Source organism: Chiloscyllium punctatum, chromosome 49 (assembly GCF_047496795.1).
Source record: "Chiloscyllium punctatum isolate Juve2018m chromosome 49, sChiPun1.3, whole genome shotgun sequence".
Taxonomy (NCBI): domain Eukaryota; kingdom Metazoa; phylum Chordata; class Chondrichthyes; order Orectolobiformes; family Hemiscylliidae; genus Chiloscyllium; species Chiloscyllium punctatum.
In genome coordinates, this window is record NC_092787.1 from 35046599 (window position 1) to 35070918 (window position 24320).

General features: G+C 43.7%; 12 non-coding genes across 12 annotated transcripts; all 12 read right to left on the reverse strand.

Moving 5' to 3' along the window:
• Positions 1-3473: 3473 nt before the first annotated feature.
• Positions 3474-3569, reverse strand: trnai-uau (transfer RNA isoleucine (anticodon UAU)). The gene is made up of 2 exons: positions 3532-3569; positions 3474-3509 (listed from the first exon to the last, which is right to left on the reverse strand). It is a non-coding gene; the product is annotated as a tRNA-Ile (tRNA).
• Positions 3570-5000: 1431 nt separating this feature from the next.
• On the reverse strand, positions 5001-5096 carry trnai-uau (transfer RNA isoleucine (anticodon UAU)). The gene is made up of 2 exons: positions 5059-5096; positions 5001-5036 (listed from the first exon to the last, which is right to left on the reverse strand). It is a non-coding gene; the product is annotated as a tRNA-Ile (tRNA).
• Positions 5097-6392: 1296 nt separating this feature from the next.
• Positions 6393-6488, reverse strand: trnaf-gaa (transfer RNA phenylalanine (anticodon GAA)). Its single transcript has 2 exons — positions 6451-6488; positions 6393-6428 (listed from the first exon to the last, which is right to left on the reverse strand). It is a non-coding gene; the product is annotated as a tRNA-Phe (tRNA).
• A 2823-nt stretch (positions 6489-9311) lies between these two features.
• trnaf-gaa (transfer RNA phenylalanine (anticodon GAA)) lies at positions 9312-9407 on the reverse strand. The gene is made up of 2 exons: positions 9370-9407; positions 9312-9347 (listed from the first exon to the last, which is right to left on the reverse strand). It is a non-coding gene; the product is annotated as a tRNA-Phe (tRNA).
• Positions 9408-10703: 1296 nt separating this feature from the next.
• On the reverse strand, positions 10704-10799 carry trnaf-gaa (transfer RNA phenylalanine (anticodon GAA)). Its single transcript has 2 exons — positions 10762-10799; positions 10704-10739 (listed from the first exon to the last, which is right to left on the reverse strand). It is a non-coding gene; the product is annotated as a tRNA-Phe (tRNA).
• A 2815-nt stretch (positions 10800-13614) lies between these two features.
• Positions 13615-13710, reverse strand: trnaf-gaa (transfer RNA phenylalanine (anticodon GAA)). Its single transcript has 2 exons — positions 13673-13710; positions 13615-13650 (listed from the first exon to the last, which is right to left on the reverse strand). It is a non-coding gene; the product is annotated as a tRNA-Phe (tRNA).
• Positions 13711-15141: 1431 nt separating this feature from the next.
• On the reverse strand, positions 15142-15237 carry trnai-uau (transfer RNA isoleucine (anticodon UAU)). Its single transcript has 2 exons — positions 15200-15237; positions 15142-15177 (listed from the first exon to the last, which is right to left on the reverse strand). It is a non-coding gene; the product is annotated as a tRNA-Ile (tRNA).
• Positions 15238-16669: 1432 nt separating this feature from the next.
• trnai-uau (transfer RNA isoleucine (anticodon UAU)) lies at positions 16670-16765 on the reverse strand. Its single transcript has 2 exons — positions 16728-16765; positions 16670-16705 (listed from the first exon to the last, which is right to left on the reverse strand). It is a non-coding gene; the product is annotated as a tRNA-Ile (tRNA).
• Positions 16766-18197: 1432 nt separating this feature from the next.
• trnai-uau (transfer RNA isoleucine (anticodon UAU)) lies at positions 18198-18293 on the reverse strand. Its single transcript has 2 exons — positions 18256-18293; positions 18198-18233 (listed from the first exon to the last, which is right to left on the reverse strand). It is a non-coding gene; the product is annotated as a tRNA-Ile (tRNA).
• Positions 18294-19724: 1431 nt separating this feature from the next.
• Positions 19725-19820, reverse strand: trnai-uau (transfer RNA isoleucine (anticodon UAU)). Its single transcript has 2 exons — positions 19783-19820; positions 19725-19760 (listed from the first exon to the last, which is right to left on the reverse strand). It is a non-coding gene; the product is annotated as a tRNA-Ile (tRNA).
• Positions 19821-21251: 1431 nt separating this feature from the next.
• Positions 21252-21347, reverse strand: trnai-uau (transfer RNA isoleucine (anticodon UAU)). The gene is made up of 2 exons: positions 21310-21347; positions 21252-21287 (listed from the first exon to the last, which is right to left on the reverse strand). It is a non-coding gene; the product is annotated as a tRNA-Ile (tRNA).
• A 1432-nt stretch (positions 21348-22779) lies between these two features.
• On the reverse strand, positions 22780-22875 carry trnai-uau (transfer RNA isoleucine (anticodon UAU)). Its single transcript has 2 exons — positions 22838-22875; positions 22780-22815 (listed from the first exon to the last, which is right to left on the reverse strand). It is a non-coding gene; the product is annotated as a tRNA-Ile (tRNA).
• Positions 22876-24320: the final 1445 nt, after the last annotated feature.

Sequence of the window (24320 nt, forward strand, 5' to 3'; positions counted from 1 at the left end):
AAGTTCGATCCGCGTGAGTCTGAAGTGAACCACATCCCGGAGACGCAATTCCTACTTTACCCTGGTGCCTTAAAGGTTTGATCGCATTCAGATGATGCTAGGTCCATTTCGTACACTCTGATCTCTGCCCAAGAAACCCACAAACAAGGTTCCGTCTTATTTGCATTTTGATCCTCTTCTTCTCAGCAGATCTTTATTTTAATCAGACAAATGTTCCAAGCAAAGCCGAATATAACATTCACACGGTTCAATGAGATCAATCTAATTCCTTTTTGATTACTACATCGACCTGTGTGAGTTTGTAGCCAGTTGAATAAAGAAATCCCAACTAAACAGGGCTTGCCGGCAATTTAAATCAAGCAGACCGCTGATTGGAAGCATTTTTGAGCTGAACAAGGTTACCGATTGACGTTCCTGCCCAGATATGTCTTGACGTTTCAAATATTCCCAGGATACGTTGTTTGACTGCCGAGACCTTTCTCAGGAAATGACATTTGCCAAACCAGAGAAACTGGAATTTTCCAAGAGACTCTTTGGTCACGAGTAGATAAAACTGCTCCAGGTGAGGCTCGAACTCACAACCTCGGCATCACGCACGCAGAAACACTGACATATAAGTACTGCGCGCTGACCGAATGCGACACTGGAGCCGCGCCGTCGGGGGCTTCGCAATATCGCGAGTTATACCTCAGCGATTGAGAAATTGGCTGTGATGTAAGATTTTCCGGTTGTATTCACATCTGGTTCCTCACTTATTTGAGGAATTGGCTTCATTACACAGTGCTAAACTGGATTGATAATGAAAAATGCATTTTCAACATTTTCCTCGATTGTTCTCTGAGCCATTGAGGTCTTTAGTCAGTAGAAACCTTATAATCTCATTCTCGGTTAGCCTCAATTACTGATCTTATCTTCGGCACCAAGTTCCAGAAGTTGATCTTGCTCTGAGTTTTGGCATCACAGACAAATAGAAACACACCCTTCGGTCCAATCGGTCCATGCCGAGCAGATATCCTAATCTAACCTCGTCTGTATGCCAGCATTTGTCCTATATCCCTCTCAAGCCTTCCGATGTGAATGTGTTCAGAAAAGATTTACATGGATGTTGCCAGGTTTAAAGGACTTGAGCTAAAGGCCGCGGGTGAACAGTCTTGGGCTGTTTTCCCTGGATCATCGGAGGCTGAGTGGTGACCTTCAAACAACGTGTCTACGTGTACCTCAAATTTCAAAGAATTATGTGCCTGCAACCCTCGGTTCCTCAGGAGGGAATTTAACAGTGAGAGAAAGCCACTTGCGGTGGTTGGGGAACAATTTCGAATTTCTTTGACTTCACGTGTGAAGAAGATTATTGAACACTTAAGATTAAGAATGAAAAAAGCTGAGAGTTTTGAAAAGTTATACCCCGGTGAGTCACCCCAGCGGCCACTTGCGGTGGTTGGGGAACAATTTCGAATTTCTTTGACTTCACGTGTGAAGAAGATTATTGAACACCTAAGATTGAGTATGAAAACATCTGAGAGTTTTGAAAAGTTCGATCCGCGTGAGTCTGAAGTGAACCACATCCCGGAGACGCAATTCCTACTTTACCCTGGTGCCTTAAAGGTTTGATCGCATTCAGATGATGCTAGGTCCATTTCGTACACTCTGATCTCCGCCCAAGAAACCCACAAACAAGGTTCCGTCTTATTTGCATTTTGATCCTCTTCTTCTCAGCAGATCTTTATTTTAATCAGACAAATGTTCCAAGCAAAGCCGAATATAACATTCACACGGTTCCATGAGATCAATCTAATTCCTTTTTGATTACTACATCGACCTGTGTGAGTTTGTAGCCAGTTGAATAAAGAAATACCAACTAAACAGGGCTTGCCGGCAATTTAAATCAAGCAGACCGCTGATTGGAAGCATTTTTGAGCTGAACAAGGTTACCGATTGACGTTCCTGCCCAGATATGTCTTGACGTTTCAAATATTCCCAGGATACGTTGTTTGACTGCCGAGACCTTTCTCAGGAAATGACATTTGCCAAACCAGAGAAACTGGAATTTTCCAAGAGACTCTTTGGTCACGAGTAGATAAAACTGCTCCAGGTGAGGCTCGAACTCACAACCTCGGCATCACGCACGCAGAAACACTGACATATAAGTACTGCGCGCTGACCGAATGCGACACTGGAGCCGCGCCGTCGGGGGCCTCGCAATATCGCGAGTTATACCTCAGCGATTGAGAAATTGGCTGTGATGTAAGATTTTCCGGTTGTATTCACATCTGGTTCCTCACTTATTTGAGGAATTGGCTTCATTACACAGTGCTAAACTGGATTGATAATGAAAAATGCATTTTCAACATTTTCCTCGATTGTTCTCTGAGCCATTGAGGTCTTTAGTCAGTAGAAACCTTATAATCTCATTCTCGGTTAGCCTCAATTACTGATCTTATCTTCGGCACCAAGTTCCAGAAGTTGATCTTGCTCTGAGTTTTGGCATCACAGACAAATAGAAACACACCCTTCGGTCCAATCGGTCCATGCCGAGCAGATATCCTAATCTAACCTCGTCTGTATGCCAGCATTTGTCCTATATCCCTCTCAAGCCTTCCGATGTGAATGTGTTCAGAAAAGATTTACATGGATGTTGCCAGGTTTAAAGGACTTGAGCTAAAGGCCGCGGGTGAACAGTCTTGGGCTGTTTTCCCTGGATCATCGGAGGCTGAGTGGTGACCTTCAAACAACGTGTCTACGTGTACCTCAAATTTCAAAGAATTATGTGCCTGCAACCCTCGGTTCCTCAGGAGGGAATTTAACAGTGAGAGAAAGCCACTTGCGGTGGTTGGGGAACAATTTCGAATTTCTTTGACTTCACGTGTGAAGAAGATTATTGAACACTTAAGATTAAGAATGAAAAAAGCTGAGAGTTTTGAAAAGTTCGATCCGCGTGAGTCTGAAGTGAACCACATCCCGGAGACGCAATTCCTACTTTACCCTGGTGCCTTAAAGGTTTGATCACATTCAGATAATGCTCGGTCCATTTCGTACACTCTGCTCTCCGCCCAAGAAACCCACAAACAAGGTTCCGTCTTATTTTCATTTTGATCCTCTTCTTCTCAGCAGATCTTTATTTTAATCAGACAAATGTTCCAAGCAAAGCCGAATATAACATTCACACGGTTCAATGAGATCAATCTAATTCCTTTTTGATTACTACATCGACCTGTGTGAGTTTGTAGCCAGTTGAATAAAGAAATACCAACTAAACAGGGCTTGCCGGCAATTTAAATCAAGCAGACCGCTGATTGGAAGCATTTTTGAGTTGAACAAGGTTACCGATTGACGTTCCTGCCCAGATATGTCTCGACGTTTCAAATATTCCCAGGATACGTTGTTTGACTGCCGAGACCTTTCTCAGGAAATGACATTTGCCAAACCAGAGAAACTGGAATTTTCCAAGAGACTCTTTGGTCACGAGAAGATAAAACTGCTCCAGGTGAGGTTCGAACTCACAACCTCGGCATCACGCACGCAGAAACACTGACATATAAGTACCGCGCGCTGACCGATTGCGCCACTGGAGCCGCGCCGTCGCGGGCTTCCCGCGATAGCGAGTTATACTTCAGCGATTGAGAAATTGGCTGTGATGTAAGATTTTCCGGTTGTATTCACATCTGGTTCCTCACTTATTTGAGGAATTGGCTTCATTACACAGTGCTAAACTGGATTGATAATGAAAAATGCATTTTCAACATTTTCCTCGATTGTTCTCTGAGCCATTGAGGTCTTTAGTCAGTAGAAACCTTTTAATCTCTTTCTCGGTTAGCCTCAATTCCTGATCTTATCTTCGGCACCAAGTTCCAGAAGTTGATCTTGCTCTGAGTTTTGGCATCACAGACAAATAGAAACACACCCTTCGGTCCAATCGGTCCATGCCGAGCAGATATCCTAATCTAACCTCGTCTGTATGCCAGCATTTGTCCTATATCCCTCTCAAGCCTTCCGATGTGAATGTGTTCAGAAAATATTTACATGGATGTTGCCAGGTTTAAAGGACTTGAGCTAAAGGCCGCGGGTGAACAGTCTTGGGCTATTTTCCCTGGATCATCGGAGGCTGAGTGGTGACCTTCAAACAACGTGTCTACGTGTACCTCAAATTTCAAAGAATTATGTGCCTGCAACCCTCGGTTCCTCAGGAGGGAATTTAACAGTGAGAGAAAGCCACTTGCGGTGGTTGGGGAACAATTTCGAATTTCTTTGACTTCACGTGTGAAGAAGATTATTGAACACTTAAGATTAAGAATGAAAAAAGCTGAGAGTTTTGAAAAGTTATACCCCGGTGTGTCACCCCAGCGGCCACTTGCGGTGGTTGGGGAACAATTTCGAATTTCTTTGACTTCACGTGTGAAGAAGATTATTGAACACCTAAGATTGAGTATGAAAACATCTGAGAGTTTTGAAAAGTTCGATCCGCGTGAGTCTGAAGTGAACCACATCCCGGAGACGCAATTCCTACTTTACCCTGGTGCCTTAAAGGTTTGATCACATTCAGATGATGCTCGGTCCATTTCGTACACTCTGATCTCCGCCCAAGAAACCCACAAACAAGGTTCCGTCTTATTTGCATTTTGATCCTCTTCTTCTCAGCAGATCTTTATTTTAATCAGACAAATGTTCCAAGCAAAGCCGAATATAACATTCACACGGTTCAATGAGATCAATCTAATTCCTTTTTGATTACTACATCGACCTGTGTGAGTTTGTAGCCAGTTGAATAAAGAAATACCAACTAAACAGGGCTTGCCGGCAATTTAAATCAAGCAGACCGCTGATTGGAAGCATTTTTGAGCTGAACAAGGTTACCGATTGACGTTCCTGCCCAGATATGTCTTGACGTTTCAAATATTCCCAGGATACGTTGTTTGACTGCCGAGACCTTTCTCAGGAAATGACATTTGCCAAACCAGAGAAACTGGAATTTTCCAAGAGACTCTTTGGTCACGAGTAGATAAAACAGCTCCAGGTGAGGCTCGAACTCACAACCTCGGCATCACGCACGCAGAAACACTGACATATAAGTACCGCGCGCTGACCGAATGCGACACTGGAGCCACGCCGTAGCGGGCCTCCCAATATCGCGAGTTATACCTCAGCGATTGAGAAATTGGCTGTGATGTAAGATTTTCCGGTTGTATTCACATCTGGTTCCTCACTTATTTGAGGAATTGGCTTCATTACACAGTGCTAAACTGGATTGATAATGAAAAATGCATTTTCAACATTTTCCTCGATTGTTCTCTGAGCCATTGAGGTCTTCAGTCAGTAGAAACCTTATAATCTCATTCTCGGTTAGCCTCAATTACTGATCTTATCTTCGGCACCAAGTTCCAGAAGTTGATCTTGCTCTGAGTTTTGGCATCACAGACAAATAGAAACACACCCTTCGGTCCAATCGGTCCATGCCGAGCAGATATCCTAATCTAACCTCGTCTGTATGCCAGCATTTGTCCTATATCCCTCTCAAGCCTTCCGATGTGAATGTGTTCAGAAAAGATTTACATGGATGTTGCCAGGTTTAAAGGACTTGAGCTAAAGGCCGCGGGTGAACAGTCTTGGGCTGTTTTCCCTGGATCATCGGAGGCTGAGTGGTGACCTTCAAACAACGTGTCTACGTGTACCTCAAATTTCAAAGAATTATGTGCCTGCAACCCTCGGTTCCTCAGGAGGGAATTTAACAGTGAGAGAAAGCCACTTGCGGTGGTTGGGGAACAATTTCGAATTTCTTTGACTTCACGTGTGAAGAAGATTATTGAACACCTAAGATTGAGTATGAAAACATCTGAGAGTTTTGAAATGTTCGATCCGCGTGAGTCTGAAGTGAACCACATCCCGGAGATGCAATTCCTACTTTACCCTGGTGCCTTAAAGGTTTGATCACATTCAGATGATGCTCGGTCCATTTCGTACACTCTGATCTCCGCCCAAGAAACCCACAAACAAGGTTCCGTCTTATTTGCATTTTGATCCTCTTCTTCTCAGCAGATCTTTATTTTCATCAGACAAATGTTCCAAGCAAAGCCGAATATAACATTCACACGGTTCAATGAGATCAATCTAATTCCTTTTTGATTACTACATCGACCTGTGTGAGTTTGTAGCCAGTTGAATAAAGAAATACCAACTAAACAGGGCTTGCCGGCAATTTAAATCAAGCAGACCGCTGCTTGGAAGCATTTTTGAGCTGAACAACGTTACCGATTGACGTTCCTGCCCAGATATGTCTTGACGTTTCAAATATTCCCAGGATACGTTGTTTGACGGCCGAGACCTTTCTCAGGAAATGACATTTGCCAAACCAGAGAAACTGGAATTTTCCAAGAGACTCTTTGGTCACGAGTAGATAAAACTGCTCCAGGTGAGGTTCGAACTCACAACCTCGGCATCACGCACGCAGAAACACTGACACTTCAGTACCGCGCGCTGACCGATTGCGCCACTGGAGCCGCGCGGTCGCGGGCCTCCCAATATCGCGAGTTATACCTCAGCGATTGAGAAATTGGCTGTGATGTAAGATTTTCCGGTTGTATTCACATCTGGTTCCTCACTTATTTGAGGAATTGGCTTCATTACACAGTGCTAAACTGGATTGATAATGAAAAATGCATTTTCAACATTTTCCTCGATTGTTCTCTGAGCCATTGAGGTCTTTAGTCAGTAGAAACCTTATAATCTCATTCTCGGTTAGCCTCAATTACTGATCTTATCTTCGGCACCAAGTTCCAGAAGTTGATCTTGCTCTGAGTTTTGGCATCACAGACAAATAGAAACACACCCTTCGGTCCAATCGGTCCATGCCGAGCAGATATCCTAATCTAACCTCGTCTGTATGCCAGCATTTGTCCTATATCCCTCTCAAGCCTTCCGATGTGAATGTGTTCAGAAAAGATTTACATGGATGTTGCCAGGTTTAAAGGACTTGAGCTAAAGGCCGCGGGTGAACAGTCTTGGGCTGTTTTCCCTGGATCATCGGAGGCTGAGTGGTGACCTTCAAACAACGTGTCTACGTGTACCTCAAATTTCAAAGAATTATGTGCCTGCAACCCTCGGTTCCTCAGGAGGGAATTTAACAGTGAGAGAAAGCCACTTGCGGTGGTTGGGGAACAATTTCGAATTTCTTTGACTTCACGTGTGAAGAAGATTATTGAACACCTAAGATTGAGTATGAAAACATCTGAGAGTTTTGAAAAGTTCGATCCGCGTGAGTCTGAAGTGAACCACATCCCGGAGACGCAATTCCTACTTTACCCTGGTGCCTTAAAGGTTTGATCACATTCAGATGATGCTCGGTCCATTTCGTACACTCTGATCTCCGCCCAAGAAACCCACAAACAAGGTTCTGTCTTATTTGCATTTTGATCCTCTTCTTCTCAGCAGATCTTTATTTTAATCAGACAAATGTTCCAAGCAAAGCCGAATATAACATTCACACGGTTCAATGAGATCAATCTAATTCCTTTTTGATTACTACATCGACCTGTGTGAGTTTGTAGCCAGTTGAATAAAGAAATCCCAACTAAACAGGGCTTGCCGGCAATTTAAATCAAGCAGACCGCTGATTGGAAGCATTTTTGAGCTGAACAAGGTTACCGATTGACGTTCCTGCCCAGATATGTCTTGACGTTTCAAATATTCCCAGGATACGTTGTTTGACGGCCGAGACCTTTCTCAGGAAATGACATTTGCCAAACCAGAGAAACTGGAATTTTCCAAGAGACTCTTTGGTCACGAGTAGATAAAACTGCTCCAGATGAGGCTCGAACTCACAACCTCGGCATCACGCATGCAGAAACACTGACATATAAGTACCGCGCGCTGACCGAATGCGACACTGGAGCCGCGCCGTCGGGGGCTTCCCAATATCGCAAGTTATACCTCAGCGATTGAGAAATTGGCTGTGATGTAAGATTTTCCGGTTGTCTTCACATCTGGTTCCTCACTTATTTGAGGAATTGGCTTCATTAAACAGTGCTAAACTGGATTGATAATGAAAAATGCATTTTCAACATTTTCCTCGATTGTTCTCTGAGCCATTGAGGTCTTTAGTCAGTAGAAACCTTATAATCTCATTCTCGGTTAGCCTCAATTACTGATCTTATCTTCGGCACCAAGTTCCAGAAGTTGATCTTGCTCTGAGTTTTGGCATCACAGACAAATAGAAACACACCCTTCGGTCCAATCGGTCCATGCCGAGCAGATATCCTAATCTAACCTCGTCTGTATGCCAGCATTTGTCCTATAACCCTCTCAAGCCTTCCGATGTGAATGTGTTCAGAAAAGATTTACATGGATGTTGCCAGGTTTAAAGGACTTGAGCTAAAGGCCGCGGGTGAACAGTCTTGGGCTGTTTTCCCTGGATCATCGGAGGCTGAGTGGTGACCTTCAAACAACGTGTCTACGTGTACCTCAAATTTCAAAGAATTATGTGCCTGCAACCCTCGGTTCCTCAGGAGGGAATTTAACAGTGAGAGAAAGCCACTTGCGGTGGTTGGGGAACAATTTCGAATTTCTTTGACTTCACGTGTGAAGAAGATTATTGAACACTTAAGATTAAGAATGAAAAAAGCTGAGAGTTTTGAAAAGTTATACCCCGGTGAGTCACCCCAGCGGCCACTTGCGGTGGTTGGGGAACAATTTCGAATTTCTTTGACTTCACGTGTGAAGAAGATTATTGAACACCTAAGATTGAGTATGAAAACATCTGAGAGTTTTGAAAAGTTCGATCCGCGTGAGTCTGAAGTGAACCACATCCCGGAGACGCAATTCCTACTTTACCCTGGTGCCTTAAAGGTTTGATCACATTCAGATGATGCTCGGTCCATTTCGTACACTCTGATCTCCGCCCAAGAAACCCACAAACAAGGTTCCGTCTTATTTGCATTTTGATCCTCTTCTTCTCAGCAGATCTTTATTTTAATCAGACAAATGTTCCAAGCAAAGCCGAATATAACATTCACACGGTTCAATGAGATCAATCTAATTCCTTTTTGATTACTACATCGACCTGTGTGAGTTTGTAGCCAGTTGAATAAAGAAATACCAACTAAACAGGGCTTGCCGGCAATTTAAATCAAGCAGACCGCTGCTTGGAAGCATTTTTGAGCCGAACAACGTTACCGATTGACGTTCCTGCCCAGATATGTCTTGACGTTTCAAATATTCCCAGGATACGTTGTTTGACGGCCGAGACCTTTCTCAGGAAATGACATTTGCCAAACCAGAGAAACTGGAATTTTCCAAGAGACTCTTTGGTCACGAGTAGATAAAACTGCTCCAGGTGAGGTTCGAACTCACAACCTCGGCATCACGCACGCAGAAACACTGACATTTCAGTACCGCGCGCTGACCGATTGCGCCACTGGAGCCGCGCCGTCGCGGGCCTCCCAATATCGCGAGTTATACCTCAGCGATTGAGAAATTGGCTGTGATGTAAGATTTTCCGGTTGTATTCACATCTGGTTCCTCACTTATTTGAGGAATTGGCTTCATTACACAGTGCTAAACTGGATTGATAATGAAAAATGCATTTTCAACATTTTCCTCGATTGTTCTCTGAGCCATTGAGGTCTTTAGTCAGTAGAAACCTTATAATCTCATTCTCGGTTAGCCTCAATTACTGATCTTATCTTCGGCACCAAGTTCCAGAAGTTGATCTTGCTCTGAGTTTTGGCATCACAGACAAATAGAAACACACCCTTCGGTCCAATCGGTCCATGCCGAGCAGATATCCTAATCTAACCTCGTCTGTATGCCAGCATTTGTCCTATATCCCTCTCAAGCCTTCCGATGTGAATGTGTTCAGAAAAGATTTACATGGATGTTGCCAGGTTTAAAGGACTTGAGCTAAAGGCCGCGGGTGAACAGTCTTGGGCTGTTTTCCCTGGATCATCGGAGGCTGAGTGGTGACCTTCAAACAACGTGTCTACGTGTACCTCAAATTTCAAAGAATTATGTGCCTGCAACCCTCGGTTCCTCAGGAGGGAATTTAACAGTGAGAGAAAGCCACTTGCGGTGGTTGGGGAACAATTTCGAATTTCTTTGACTTCACGTGTGAAGAAGATTATTGAACACCTAAGATTGAGTATGAAAACATCTGAGAGTTTTGAAAAGTTCGATCCGCGTGAGTCTGAAGTGAACCACATCCCGGAGACGCAATTCCTACTTTACCCTGGTGCCTTAAAGGTTTGATCACATTCAGATGATGCTCGGTCCATTTCGTACACTCTGATCTCCGCCCAAGAAACCCACAAACAAGGTTCCGTCTTATTTGCATTTTGATCCTCTTCTTCTCAGCAGATCTTTATTTTAATCAGACAAATGTTCCAAGCAAAGCCGAATATAACATTCACACGGTTCAATGAGATCAATCTAATTCCTTTTTGATTACTACATCGACCTGTGTGAGTTTGTAGCCAGTTGAATAAAGAAATACCATCTAAACAGGGCTTGTCGGCAATTTAAATCAAGCAGACCGCTGCTTGGAAGCATTTTTGAGCTGAACAACGTTACCGATTGACGTTCCTGCCCAGATATGTCTTGACGTTTCAAATATTCCCAGGATACGTTGTTTGACGGCCGAGACCTTTCTCAGGAAATGACATTTGCCAAACCAGAGAAACTGGAATTTTCCAAGAGACTCTTTGGTCACGAGTAGATAAAACTGCTCCAGGTGAGGTTCGAACTCACAACCTCGGCATCACGCACGCAGAAACACTGATACTTCAGTACCGCGCGCTGGCCGATTGCGCCACTGGAGCCGCGCCGTCGCGGGCCTCCCAATATCGCAAGTTATACCTCAGCGATTGAGAAATTGGCTGTGATGTAAGATTTTCCGGTTGTATTCACATCTGGTTCCTCACTTATTTGAGGAATTGGCTTCATTACACAGTGCTAAACTGGATTGATAATGAAAAATGCATTTTCAACATTTTCCTCGATTGTTCTCTGAGCCATTGAGGTCTTCAGTCAGTAGAAACCTTATAATCTCATTCTCGGTTAGCCTCAATTACTGATCTTATCTTCGGCACCAAGTTCCAGAAGTTGATCTTGCTCTGAGTTTTGGCATCACAGACAAATAGAAACACACCCTTCGGTCCAATCGGTCCATGCCGAGCAGATATCCTAATCTAACCTCGTCTGTATGCCAGCATTTGTCCTATATCCCTCTCAAGCCTTCCGATGTGAATGTGTTCAGAAAAGATTTACATGGATGTTGCCAGGTTTAAAGGACTTGAGCTAAAGGCCGCGGGTGAACAGTCTTGGGCTGTTTTCCCTGGATCATCGGAGGCTGAGTGGTGACCTTCAAACAACGTGTCTACGTGTACCTCAAATTTCAAAGAATTATGTGCCTGCAACCCTCGGTTCCTCAGGAGGGAATTTAACAGTGAGAGAAAGCCACTTGCGGTGGTTGGGGAACAATTTCGAATTTCTTTGACTTCACGTGTGAAGAAGATTATTGAACACCTAAGATTGAGTATGAAAACATCTGAGAGTTTTGAAAAGTTCGATCCGCGTGAGTCTGAAGTGAACCACATCCCGGAGACGCAATTCCTACTTTACCCTGGTGCCTTAAAGGTTTGATCACATTCAGATGATGCTCGGTCCATTTCGTACACTCTGATCTCCGCCCAAGAAACCCACAAACAAGGTTCCATCTTATTTGCATTTTGATCCTCTTCTTCTCAGCAGATCTTTATTTTAATCAGACAAATGTTACAAGCAAAGCCGAATATAACATTCACACGGTTCAATGAGATCAATCTAATTCCTTTTTGATTACTACATCGACCTGTGTGAGTTTGTAGCCAGTTGAATAAAGAAATCCCAACTAAACAGGGCTTGCCGGCAATTTAAATCAAGCAGACCGCTGATTGGAAGCATTTTTGAGCTGAACAAGGTTACCGATTGACGTTCCTGCCCAGATATGTCTTGACGTTTCAAATATTCCCAGGATACGTTGTTTGACGGCCGAGACCTTTCTCAGGAAATGACATTTGCCAAACCAGAGAAACTGGAATTTTCCAAGAGACTCTTTGGTCACGAGTAGATAAAACTGCTCCAGATGAGGCTCGAACTCACAACCTCGGCATCACGCACGCAGAAACACTGACATATAAGTACCGCGCGCTGACCGAATGCGACACTGGAGCCGCGCCGTCGGGAGCCTCCCAATATCGTGAGTTATACCTCAGCGATTGAGAAATTGGCTGTGATGTAAGATTTTCCGGTTGTATTCACATCTGGTTCCTCACTTATTTGAGGAATTGGCTTCATTAAACAGTGCTAAACTGGATTGATAATGAAAAATGCATTTTCAACATTTTCCTCGATTGTTCTCTGAGCCATTGAGGTCTTTAGTCAGTAGAAACCTTATAATCTCATTCTCGGTTAGCCTCAATTACTGATCTTATCTTCGGCACCAAGTTCCAGAAGTTGATCTTGCTCTGAGTTTTGGCATCACAGACAAATAGAAACACACCCTTCGGTCCAATCGGTCCATGCCGAGCAGATATCCTAATCTAACCTCGTCTGTATGCCAGCATTTGTCCTATACCCCTCTCAAGCCTTCCGATGTGAATGTGTTCAGAAAAGATTTACATGGATGTTGCCAGGTTTAAAGGACTTGAGCTAAAGGCCGCGGGTGAACAGTCTTGGGGTGTTTTCCCTGGATCATCGGAGGCTGAGTGGTGACCTTCAAACAACGTGTCTACGTGTACCTCAAATTTCAAAGAATTATGTGCCTGCAACCCTCGGTTCCTCAGGAGGGAATTTAACAGTGAGAGAAAGCCACTTGCGGTGGTTGGGGAACAATTTCGAATTTCTTTGACTTCACGTGTGAAGAAGATTATTGAACACTTAAGATTAAGAATGAAAAAAGCTGAGAGTTTTGAAAAGTTATACCCCGGTGAGTCACCCCAGCGGCCACTTGCGGTGGTTGGGGAACAATTTCGAATTTCTTTGACTTCACGTGTGAAGAAGATTATTGAACACCTAAGATTGAGTATGAAAACATCTGAGAGTTTTGAAAAGTTCGATCCGCGTGAGTCTGAAGTGAACCACATCCCGGAGACGCAATTCCTACTTTACCCTGGTGCCTTAAAGGTTTGATCACATTCAGATGATGCTCGGTCCATTTCTGATCTCCGCCCAAGAAACCCACAAACAAGGTTCCGTCTTATTTGCATTTTGATCCTCTTCTTCTCAGCAGATCTTTATTTTAATCAGACAAATGTTCCAAGCAAAGCCGAATATAACATTCACACGGTTCAATGAGATCAATCTAAGTCCTTTTTGATTACTACATCGACCTGTGTGAGTTTGTAGCCAGTTGAATAAAGAAATACCAACTAAACAGGGCTTGCCGGCAATTTAAATCAAGCAGACCGCTGCTTGGAAGCATTTTTGAGCTGAACAACGTTACCGATTGACGTTCCTGCCCAGATATGTCTTGACGTTTCAAATATTCCCAGGATACGTTGTTTGACGGCCGAGACCTATCTCAGGAAATGACATTTGCCAAACCAGGGAAACTGGAATTTTCCAAGAGACTCTTTGGTCACGAGTAGATAAAACTGCTCCAGGTGAGGTTCGAACTCACAACCTCGGCATCACGCACGCAGAAACACTGACATTTCAGTACCGCGCGCTGACCGATTGCGCCACTGGAGCCGAGCCGTCACGGGCCTCCCAATATCGCGAGTTATACCTCAGCGATTGAGAAATTAGCTGTGATGTAAGATTTTCCGGTTGTATTCACATCTGGTTCCTCACTTATTTGAGGAATTGGCTTCATTACACAGTGCTAAACTGGATTGATAATGAAAAATGCATTTTCAACATTTTCCTCGATTGTTCTCTGAGCCATTGAGGTCTTTAGTCAGTAGAAACCTTATAATCTCATTCTCGGTTAGCCTCAATTACTGATCTTATCTTCGGCACCAAGTTCCAGAAGTTGATCTTGCTCTGAGTTTTGGCATCACAGACAAATAGAAACACACCCTTCGGTCCAATCGGTCCATGCCGAGCAGATATCCTAATCTAACCTCGTCTGTATGCCAGCATTTGTCCTATATCCCTCTCAAGCCTTCCGATGTGAATGTGTTCAGAAAAGATTTACATGGATGTTGCCAGGTTTAAAGGACTTGAGCTAAAGGCCGCGGGTGAACAGTCTTGGGCTGTTTTCCCTGGATCATCGGAGGCTGAGTGGTGACCTTCAAACAACGTGTCTACGTGTACCTCAAATTTCAAAGAATTATGTGCCTGCAACCCTCGGTTCCTCAGGAGGGAATTTAACAGTGAGAGAAAGCCACTTGCGGTGGTTGGGGAACAATTTCGAAATTCTTTGACTTCACGTGTGAAGAAGATTATTGAACACTTAAGATTAAGAATGAAAAAAGCTGAGAGTTTTGAAAAGTTATACCCCGGTGAGTCACCCCAGCGGCCACTTGCGGTGGTTGGGGAACAATTTCGAATTTCTTTGACTTCACGTGTGAAGAAGATTATTGAACACCTAAGATTGAGTATGAAAACATCTGAGAGTTTTGAAAAGTTCGATCCGCGTGAGTCTGAAGTGAACCACATCCCGGAGAAGCAATTCCTACTTTACCCTGGTGCCTGAAAGGTTTGATCACATTCAGATGATGCTAGGTCCATTTCGTACACTCTGATCTCCGCCCATGAAACCCACAAACAAGGTTCCGTCTTATTTGCATTTTGATCCTCTTCTTCTCAGCAGATCTTTATTTTGATCAGACAAATGTTCCAAGCAAAGCCGAATATAACATTCACACGGTTCCATGAGATCAATCTAATTCCTTTTTGATTACTACATCGACCTGTGTGAGTTTGTAGCCAGTTGAATAAAGAAATACCAACTAAACAGGGTTTGCCGGCAATTTAAATCAAGCAGACCGCTGATTGGAAGCATTTTTGAGCTGAACAAGGTTACCGATTGACGTTCCTGCCCAGATATGTCTTGACGTTTCAAATATTCCCAGGATACGTTGTTTGACTGCCGAGACCTTTCTCAGGAAATGACATTTGCCAAACCAGAGAAACTGGAATTTTGCAAGAGACTCTTTGGTCACGAGTAGATAAACCTGCTCCAGGTGAGGCTCGAACGCACAACCTCGGCATTACGCACGCAGAAACACTGACATATAAGTACCGCGCGCTGACCGATTGCGCCACTGGAGCCGCGCCGGCGCGGGCCTCCCAATATCGCGAGTTATACCTCAGCGATTGAGAAATTGGCTGTGATGTAAGATTTTCCGGTTGTATTCACATCTGGTTCCTCACTTATTTGAGGAATTGGCTTCATTACACAGTGCTAAACTGGATTGATAATGAAAAATGCATTTTCAACATTTTCCTCGATTGTTCTCTGAGCCATTGAGGTCTTTAGTCAGTAGAAACCTTATAATCTCATTCTCGGTTAGCCTCAATTACTGATCTTATCTTCGGCACCAAGTTCCAGAAGTTGATCTTGCTCTGAGTTTTGGCATCACAGACAAATAGAAACACACCCTTCGGTCCAATCGGTCCATGCCGAGCAGATATCCTAATCTAACCTCGTCTGTATGCCAGCATTTGTCCTATATCCCTCTCAAGCCTTCCGATGTGAATGTGTTCAGAAAAGATTTACATGGATGTTGCCAGGTTTAAAGGACTTGAGCTAAAGGCCGCGGGTGAACAGTCTTGGGCTGTTTTCCCTGGATCATCGGAGGCTGAGTGGTGACCTTCAAACAACGTGTCTACGTGTACCTCAAATTTCAAAGAATTATGTGCCTGCAACCCTCGGTTCCTCAGGAGGGAATTTAACAGTGAGAGAAAGCCACTTGCGGTGGTTGGGGAACAATTTCGAATTTCTTTGACTTCACGTGTGAAGAAGATTATTGAACACTTAAGATTAAGAATGAAAAAAGCTGAGAGTTTTGAAAAGTTATAACCCCGGTGAGTCACCCCAGCGGCCACTTGCGGTGGTTGGGGAACAATTTCGAATTTCTTTGACTTCACGTGTGAAGAAGATTATTGAACACCTAAGATTGAGTATGAAAACATCTGAGAGTTTTGAAAAGTTCGATCCGCGTGAGTCTGAAGTGAACCACATCCCGGAGACGCAATTCCTACTTTACCCTGGTGCCTTAAAGGTTTGATCACATTCAGATGATGCTAGGTCCATTTCGTACACTCTGATCTCCGCCCAAGAAACCCACAAACAAGGTTCCGTCTTATTTGCATTTTGATCCTCTTCTTCTCAGCAGATCTTTATTTTAATCAGACAAATGTTCCAAGCAAAGCCGAATATAACATTCACACGGTTCAATGAGATCAATCTAATTCCTTTTTGATTACTACATCGACCTGTGTGAGTTTGTAGCCAGTTGAATACAGAAATACCAACTAAACAGGGCTTGCCGGCAATTTAAATCAAGCAGACCGCTGATTGGAAGCATTTTTGAGCTGAACAAGGTTACCGATTGACGTTCCTGCCCAGATATGTCTTGACGTTTCAAATATTCCCAGGATACGTTGTTTGACTGCCGAGACCTTTCTCAGGAAATGACATTTGCCAAACCAGAGAAACTGGAATTTTCCAAGAGACTCTTTGGTCACGAGTAGATAAAACTGCTCCAGGTGAGGCTCGAACTCACAACCTCGGCATTACGCACGCAGAAACACTGACATATAAGTACCGCGCGCTGACCGATTGCGCCACTGGAGCCGCGCCGTCGCGTGCCTCCCAATATCGCGAGTTATACCTCAGCGATTGAGAAATTGGCTGTGATGTAAGATTTTCCGGTTGTATTCACATCTGGTTCCTCACTTATTTGAGGAATTGGCTTCATTACACAGTGCTAAACTGGATTGATAATGAAAAATGCATTTTCAACATTTTCCTCGATTGTTCTCTGAGCCATTGAGGTCTTTAGTCAGTAGAAACCTTATAATCTCATTCTCGGTTAGCCTCAATTGCTGATCTTATCTTCGGCACCAAGTTCCAGAAGTTGATCTTGCTCTGAGTTTTGGCATCACAGACAAATAGAAACACACCCTTCGGTCCAATCGGTCCATGCCGAGCAGATATCCTAATCTAACCTCGTCTGTATGCCAGCATTTGTCCTATATCCCTCTCAAGCCTTCCGATGTGAATGTGTTCAGAAAAGATTTACATGGATGTTGCCAGGTTTAAAGGACTTGAGCTAAAGGCCGCGGGTGAACAGTCTTGGGCTGTTTTCCCTGGATCATCGGAGGCTGAGTGGTGACCTTCAAACAACGTGTCTACGTGTACCTCAAATTTCAAAGAATTATGTGCCTGCAACCCTCGGTTCCTCAGGAGGGAATTTAACAGTGAGAGAAAGCCACTTGCGGTGGTTGGGGAACAATTTCGAATTTCTTTGACTTCACGTGTGAAGAAGATTATTGAACACTTAAGATTAAGAATGAAAAAAGCTGAGAGTTTTGAAAAGTTATAACCCCGGTGAGTCACCCCAGCGGCCACTTGCGGTGGTTGGGGAACAATTTCGAATTTCTTTGACTTCACGTGTGAAGAAGATTATTGAACACCTAAGATTGAGTATGAAAACATCTGAGAGTTTTGAAAAGTTCGATCCGCGTGAGTCTGAAGTGAACCACATCCCGGAGACGCAATTCCTACTTTACCCTGGTGCCTTAAAGGTTTGATCACATTCAGATGATGCTAGGTCCATTTCGTACACTCTGATCTCCGCCCAAGAAACCCACAAACAAGGTTCCGTCTTATTTGCATTTTGATCCTCTTCTTCTCAGCAGATCTTTATTTTAATCAGACAAATGTTCCAAGCAAAGCCGAATATAACATTCACACGGTTCAATGAGATCAATCTAATTCCTTTTTGATTACTACATCGACCTGTGTGAGTTTGTAGCCAGTTGAATAAAGAAATACCAACTAAACAGGGCTTGCCGGCAATTTAAATCAAGCAGACCGCTGATTGGAAGCATTTTTGAGCTGAACAAGGTTACCGATTGACGTTCCTGCCCAGATATGTCTTGACGTTTCAAATATTCCCAGGATACGTTGTTTGACTGCCGAGACCTTTCTCAGGAAATGACATTTGCCAAACCAGAGAAACTGGAATTTTGCAAGAGACTCTTTGGTCACGAGTAGATAAAACTGCTCCAGGTGAGGCTCGAACTCACAACCTCGGCATTACGCACGCAGAAACACTGACATATAAGTACCGCGTGCTGACCGATTGCGCCACTGGAGCCGCGCCGTCGCGTGCCTCCCAATATCGCGAGTTATACCTCAGCGATTGAGAAATTGGCTGTGATGTAAGATTTTCCGGTTGTATTCACATCTGGTTCCTCACTTATTTGAGGAATTGGCTTCATTACACAGTGCTAAACTGGATTGATAATGAAAAATGCATTTTCAACATTTTCCTCGATTGTTCTCTGAGCCATTGAGGTCTTTAGTCAGTAGAAACCTTATAATCTCATTCTCGGTTAGCCTCAATTACTGATCTTATCTTCGGCACCAAGTTCCAGAAGTTGATCTTGCTCTGAGTTTTGGCATCACAGACAAATAGAAACACACCCTTCGGTCCAATCGGTCCATGCCGAGCAGATATCCTAATCTAACCTCGTCTGTATGCCAGCATTTGTCCTATATCCCTCTCAAGCCTTCCGATGTGAATGTGTTCAGAAAAGATTTACATGGATGTTGCCAGGTTTAAAGGACTTGAGCTAAAGGCCGCGGGTGAACAGTCTTGGGCTGTTTTCCCTGGATCATCGGAGGCTGAGTGGTGACCTTCAAACAACGTGTCTACGTGTACCTCAAATTTCAAAGAATTATGTGCCTGCAACCCTCGGTTCCTCAGGAGGGAATTTAACAGTGAGAGAAAGCCACTTGCGGTGGTTGGGGAACAATTTCGAATTTCTTTGACTTCACGTGTGAAGAAGATTATTGAACACTTAAGATTAAGAATGAAAAAAGCTGAGAGTTTTGAAAAGTTATACCCCGGTGAGTCACCCCAGCGGCCACTTGCGGTGGTTGGGGAACAATTTCGAATTTCTTTGACTTCACGTGTGAAGAAGATTATTGAACACCTAAGATTGAGTATGAAAACATCTGAGAGTTTTGAAAAGTTCGATCCGCGTGAGTCTGAAGTGAACCACATCCCGGAGACGCAATTCCTACTGTACCCTGGTGCCTTAAAGGTTTGATCGCATTCAGATGATGCTAGGTCCATTTCGTACACTCTGATCTCCGCCCAAGAAACCCACAAACAAGGTTCTGTCTTATTTGCATTTTGATCCTCTTCTTCTCAGCAGATCTTTATTTTAATCAGACAAATGTTCCAAGCAAAGCCGAATATAACATTCACACGGTTCAATGAGATCAATCTAATTCCTTTTTGATTACTACATCGACCTGTGTGAGTTTGTAGCCAGTTGAATAAAGAAATACCAACTAAACAGGGCTTGCCGGCAATTTAAATCAAGCAGACCGCTGATTGGAAGCATTTTTGAGCTGAACAAGGTTACCGATTGACGTTCCTGCCCAGATATGTCTTGACGTTTCAAATATTCCCAGGATACGTTGTTTGACTGCCGAGACCTTTCTCAGGAAATGACATTTGCCAAACCAGAGAAACTGGAATTTTGCAAGAGACTCTTTGGTCACGAGTAGATAAAACTGCTCCAGGTGAGGCTCGAACTCACAACCTCGGCATTACGCACGCAGAAACACTGACATATAAGTACCGCGCGCTGACCGATTGCGCCACTGGAGCCGCGCCGTCGCGTGCCTCCCAATATCGCGAGTTATACCTCAGCGATTGAGAAATTGGCTGTGATGTAAGATTTTCCGGTTGTATTCACATCTGGTTCCTCACTTATTTGAGGAATTGGCTTCATTACACAGTGCTAAACTGGATTGATAATGAAAAATGCATTTTCAACATTTTCCTCGATTGTTCTCTGAGCCATTGAGGTCTTTAGTCAGTAGAAACCTTATAATCTCATTCTCGGTTAGCCTCAATTACTGATCTTATCTTCGGCACCAAGTTCCAGAAGTTGATCTTGCTCTGAGTTTTGGCATCACAGACAAATAGAAACACACCCTTCGGTCCAATCGGTCCATGCCGAGCAGATATCCTAATCTAACCTCGTCTGTATGCCAGCATTTGTCCTATATCCCTCTCAAGCCTTCCGATGTGAATGTGTTCAGAAAAGATTTACATGGATGTTGCCAGGTTTAAAGGACTTGAGCTAAAGGCCGCGGGTGAACAGTCTTGGGCTGTTTTCCCTGGATCATCGGAGGCTGAGTGGTGACCTTCAAACAACGTGTCTACGTGTACCTCAAATTTCAAAGAATTATGTGCCTGCAACCCTCGGTTCCTCAGGAGGGAATTTAACAGTGAGAGAAAGCCACTTGCGGTGGTTGGGGAACAATTTCGAATTTCTTTGACTTCACGTGTGAAGAAGATTATTGAACACTTAAGATTAAGAATGAAAAAAGCTGAGAGTTTTGAAAAGTTATACCCCGGTGAGTCACCCCAGCGGCCACTTGCGGTGGTTGGGGAACAATTTCGAATTTCTTTGACTTCACGTGTGAAGAAGATTATTGAACACCTAAGATTGAGTATGAAAACATCTGAGAGTTTTGAAAAGTTCGATCCGCGTGAGTCTGAAGTGAACCACATCCCGGAGACGCAATTCCTACTTTACCCTGGTGCCTTAAAGGTTTGATCGCATTCAGATGATGCTAGGTCCATTTCGTACACTCTGATCTCCGCCCAAGAAACCCACAAACAAGGTTCCGTCTTATTTGCATTTTGATCCTCTTCTTCTCAGCAGATCTTTATTTTAATCAGACAAATGTTCCAAGCAAAGCCGAATATAACATTCACACGGTTCAATGAGATCAATCTAATTCCTTTTTGATTACTACATCGACCTGTGTGAGTTTGTAGCCAGTTGAATAAAGAAATACCAACTAAACAGGGCTTGCCGGCAATTTAAATCAAGCAGACCGCTGATTGGAAGCATTTTTGAGCTGAACAAGGTTACCGATTGACGTTCCTGCCCAGATATGTCTTGACGTTTCAAATATTCCCAGGATACGTTGTTTGACTGCCGAGACCTTTCTCAGGAAATGACATTTGCCAAACCAGAGAAACTGGAATTTTGCAAGAGACTCTTTGGTCACGAGTAGATAAAACTGCTCCAGGTGAGGCTCGAACTCACAACCTCGGCATTACGCACGCAGAAACACTGACATATAAGTACCGCGCGCTGACCGATTGCGCCACTGGAGCCGCGCCGTCGCGGGCCTCCCAATATCGCGAGTTATACCTCAGCGATTGAGAAATTGGCTGTGATGTAAGATTTTCCGGTTGTATTCACATCTGGTTCCTCACTTATTTGAGGAATTGGCTTCATTACACAGTGCTAAACTGGATTGATAATGAAAAATGCATTTTCAACATTTTCCTCGATTGTTCTCTGAGCCATTGAGGTCTTTAGTCAGTAGAAACCTTATAATCTCATTCTCGGTTAGCCTCAATTGCTGATCTTATCTTCGGCACCAAGTTCCAGAAGTTGATCTTGCTCTGAGTTTTGGCATCACAGACAAATAGAAACACACCCTTCGGTCCAATCGGTCCATGCCGAGCAGATATCCTAATCTAACCTCGTCTGTATGCCAGCATTTGTCCTATATCCCTCTCAAGCCTTCCGATGTGAATGTGTTCAGAAAAGATTTACATGGATGTTGCCAGGTTTAAAGGACTTGAGCTAAAGGCCGCGGGTGAACAGTCTTGGGCTGTTTTCCCTGCATCATCGGAGGCTGAGTGGTGACCTTCAAACAACGTGTCTACGTGTACCTCAAATTTCAAAGAATTATGTGCCTGCAACCCTCGGTTCCTCAGGAGGGAATTTAACAGTGAGAGAAAGCCACTTGCGGTGGTTGGGGAACAATTTCGAATTTCTTTGACTTCACGTGTGAAGAAGATTATTGAACACTTAAGATTAAGAATGAAAAAAGCTGAGAGTTTTGAAAAGTTATAACCCCGGTGAGTCACCCCAGCGGCCACTTGCGGTGGTTGGGGAACAATTTCGAATTTCTTTGACTTCACGTGTGAAGAAGATTATTGAACACCTAAGATTGAGTATGAAAACATCTGAGAGTTTTGAAAAGTTCGATCCGCGTGAGTCTGAAGTGAACCACATCCCGGAGACGCAATTCCTACTTTACCCTGGTGCCTTAAAGGTTTGATCACATTCAGATGATGCTAGGTCCATTTCGTACACTCTGATCTCCGCCCAAGAAACCCACAAACAAGGTTCCGTCTTATTTGCATTTTGATCCTCTTCTTCTCAGCAGATCTTTATTTTAATCAGACAAATGTTCCAAGCAAAGCCGAATATAACATTCACACGGTTTAATGAGATCAATCTAATTCCTTTTTGATTACTACATCGACCTGTGTGAGTTTGTAGCCAGTTGAATAAAGAAATACCAACTAAACAGGGCTTGCCGGCAATTTAAATCAAGCAGACCGCTGATTGGAAGCATTTTTGAGCTGAACAAGGTTACCGATTGACGTTCCTGCCCAGAAATGTCTTGACGTTTCAAATATTCCCAGGATACGTTGTTTGACTGCCGAGACCTTTCTCAGGAAATGACATTTGCCAAACCAGAGAAACTGGAATTTTGCAAGAGACTCTTTGGTCACGAGTAGATAAAACTGCTCCAGGTGAGGCTCGAACTCACAACCTCGGCATTACGCACGCAGAAACACTGACATATAAGTACCGCGCGCTGACCGATTGCGCCACTGGAGCCGCGCAGTCGCGGGTCTCCCAATATCGCGAGTTATACCTCAGCGATTGAGAAATTGGCTGTGATGTAAGATTTTCCGGTTGTATTCACATCTGGTTCCTCACTTATTTGAGGAATTGGCTTCATTACACAGTGCTAAACTGGATTGATAATGAAAAATGCATTTTCAACATTTTCCTCGATTGTTCTCTGAGCCATTGAGGTCTTTAGTCAGTAGAAACCTTATAATCTCATTCTCGGTTAGCCTCAATTACTGATCTTATCTTCGGCACCAAGTTCCAGAAGTTGATCTTGCTCTGAGTTTTGGCATCACAGACAAATAGAAACACACCCTTCGGTCCAATCGGTCCATGCCGAGCAGATATCCTAATCTAACCTCGTCTGTATGCCAGCATTTGTCCTATATCCCTCTCAAGCCTTCCGATGTGAATGTGTTCAGAAAAGATTTACATGGATGTGGCCAGGTTTAAAGGACTTGAGCTAAAGGCCGCGGGTGAACAGTCTTGGGCTGTTTTCCCTGGATCATCGGAGGCTGAGTGGTGACTTTCAAACAACGTGTCTACGTGTACCTCAAATTTCAAAGAATTATGTGCCTGCAACCCTCGGTTCCTCAGGAGGGAATTTAACAGTGAGAGAAAGCCACTTGCGGTGGTTGGGGAACAATTTCGAATTTCTTTGACTTCACGTGTGAAGAAGATTATTGAACACTTAAGATTAAGAATGAAAAAAGCTGAGAGTTTTGAAAAGTTATAACCCCGGTGAGTCACCCCAGCGGCCACTTGCGGTGGTTGGGGAACAATTTCGAATTTCTTTGACTTCACGTGTGAAGAAGATTATTGAACACCTAAGATTGAGTATGAAAACATCTGAGAGTTTTGAAAAGTTCGATCCGCGTGAGTCTGAAGTGAACCACATCCCGGAGACGCAATTCCTACTTTACCCTGGTGCCTTAAAGGTTTGATCACATTCAGATGATGCTAGGTCCATTTCGTACACTCTGATCTCCGCCCAAGAAACCCACAAATAAGGTTCCGTCTTATTTGCATTTTGATCCTCTTCTTCTCAGCAGATCTTTATTTTAATCAGACAAATGTTCCAAGCAAAGCCGAATATAACATTCACACGGTTCAATGAGATCAATCTAATTCCTTTTTGATTACTACATCGACCTGTGTGAGTTTGTAGCCAGTTGAATAAAGAAATACCAACTAAACAGGGCTTGCCGGCAATTTAAATCAAGCAGACCGCTGATTGGAAGCATTTTTGAGCTGAACAAGGTTACCGATTGACGTTCCTGCCCAGATATGTCTTGACGTTTCAAATATTCTCAGGATACGTTGTTTGACTGCCGAGACCTTTCTCAGGAAATGACATTTGCCAAACCAGAGAAACTGGAATTTTGCAAGAGACTCTTTGGTCACGAGTAGATAAAACTGCTCCAGGTGAG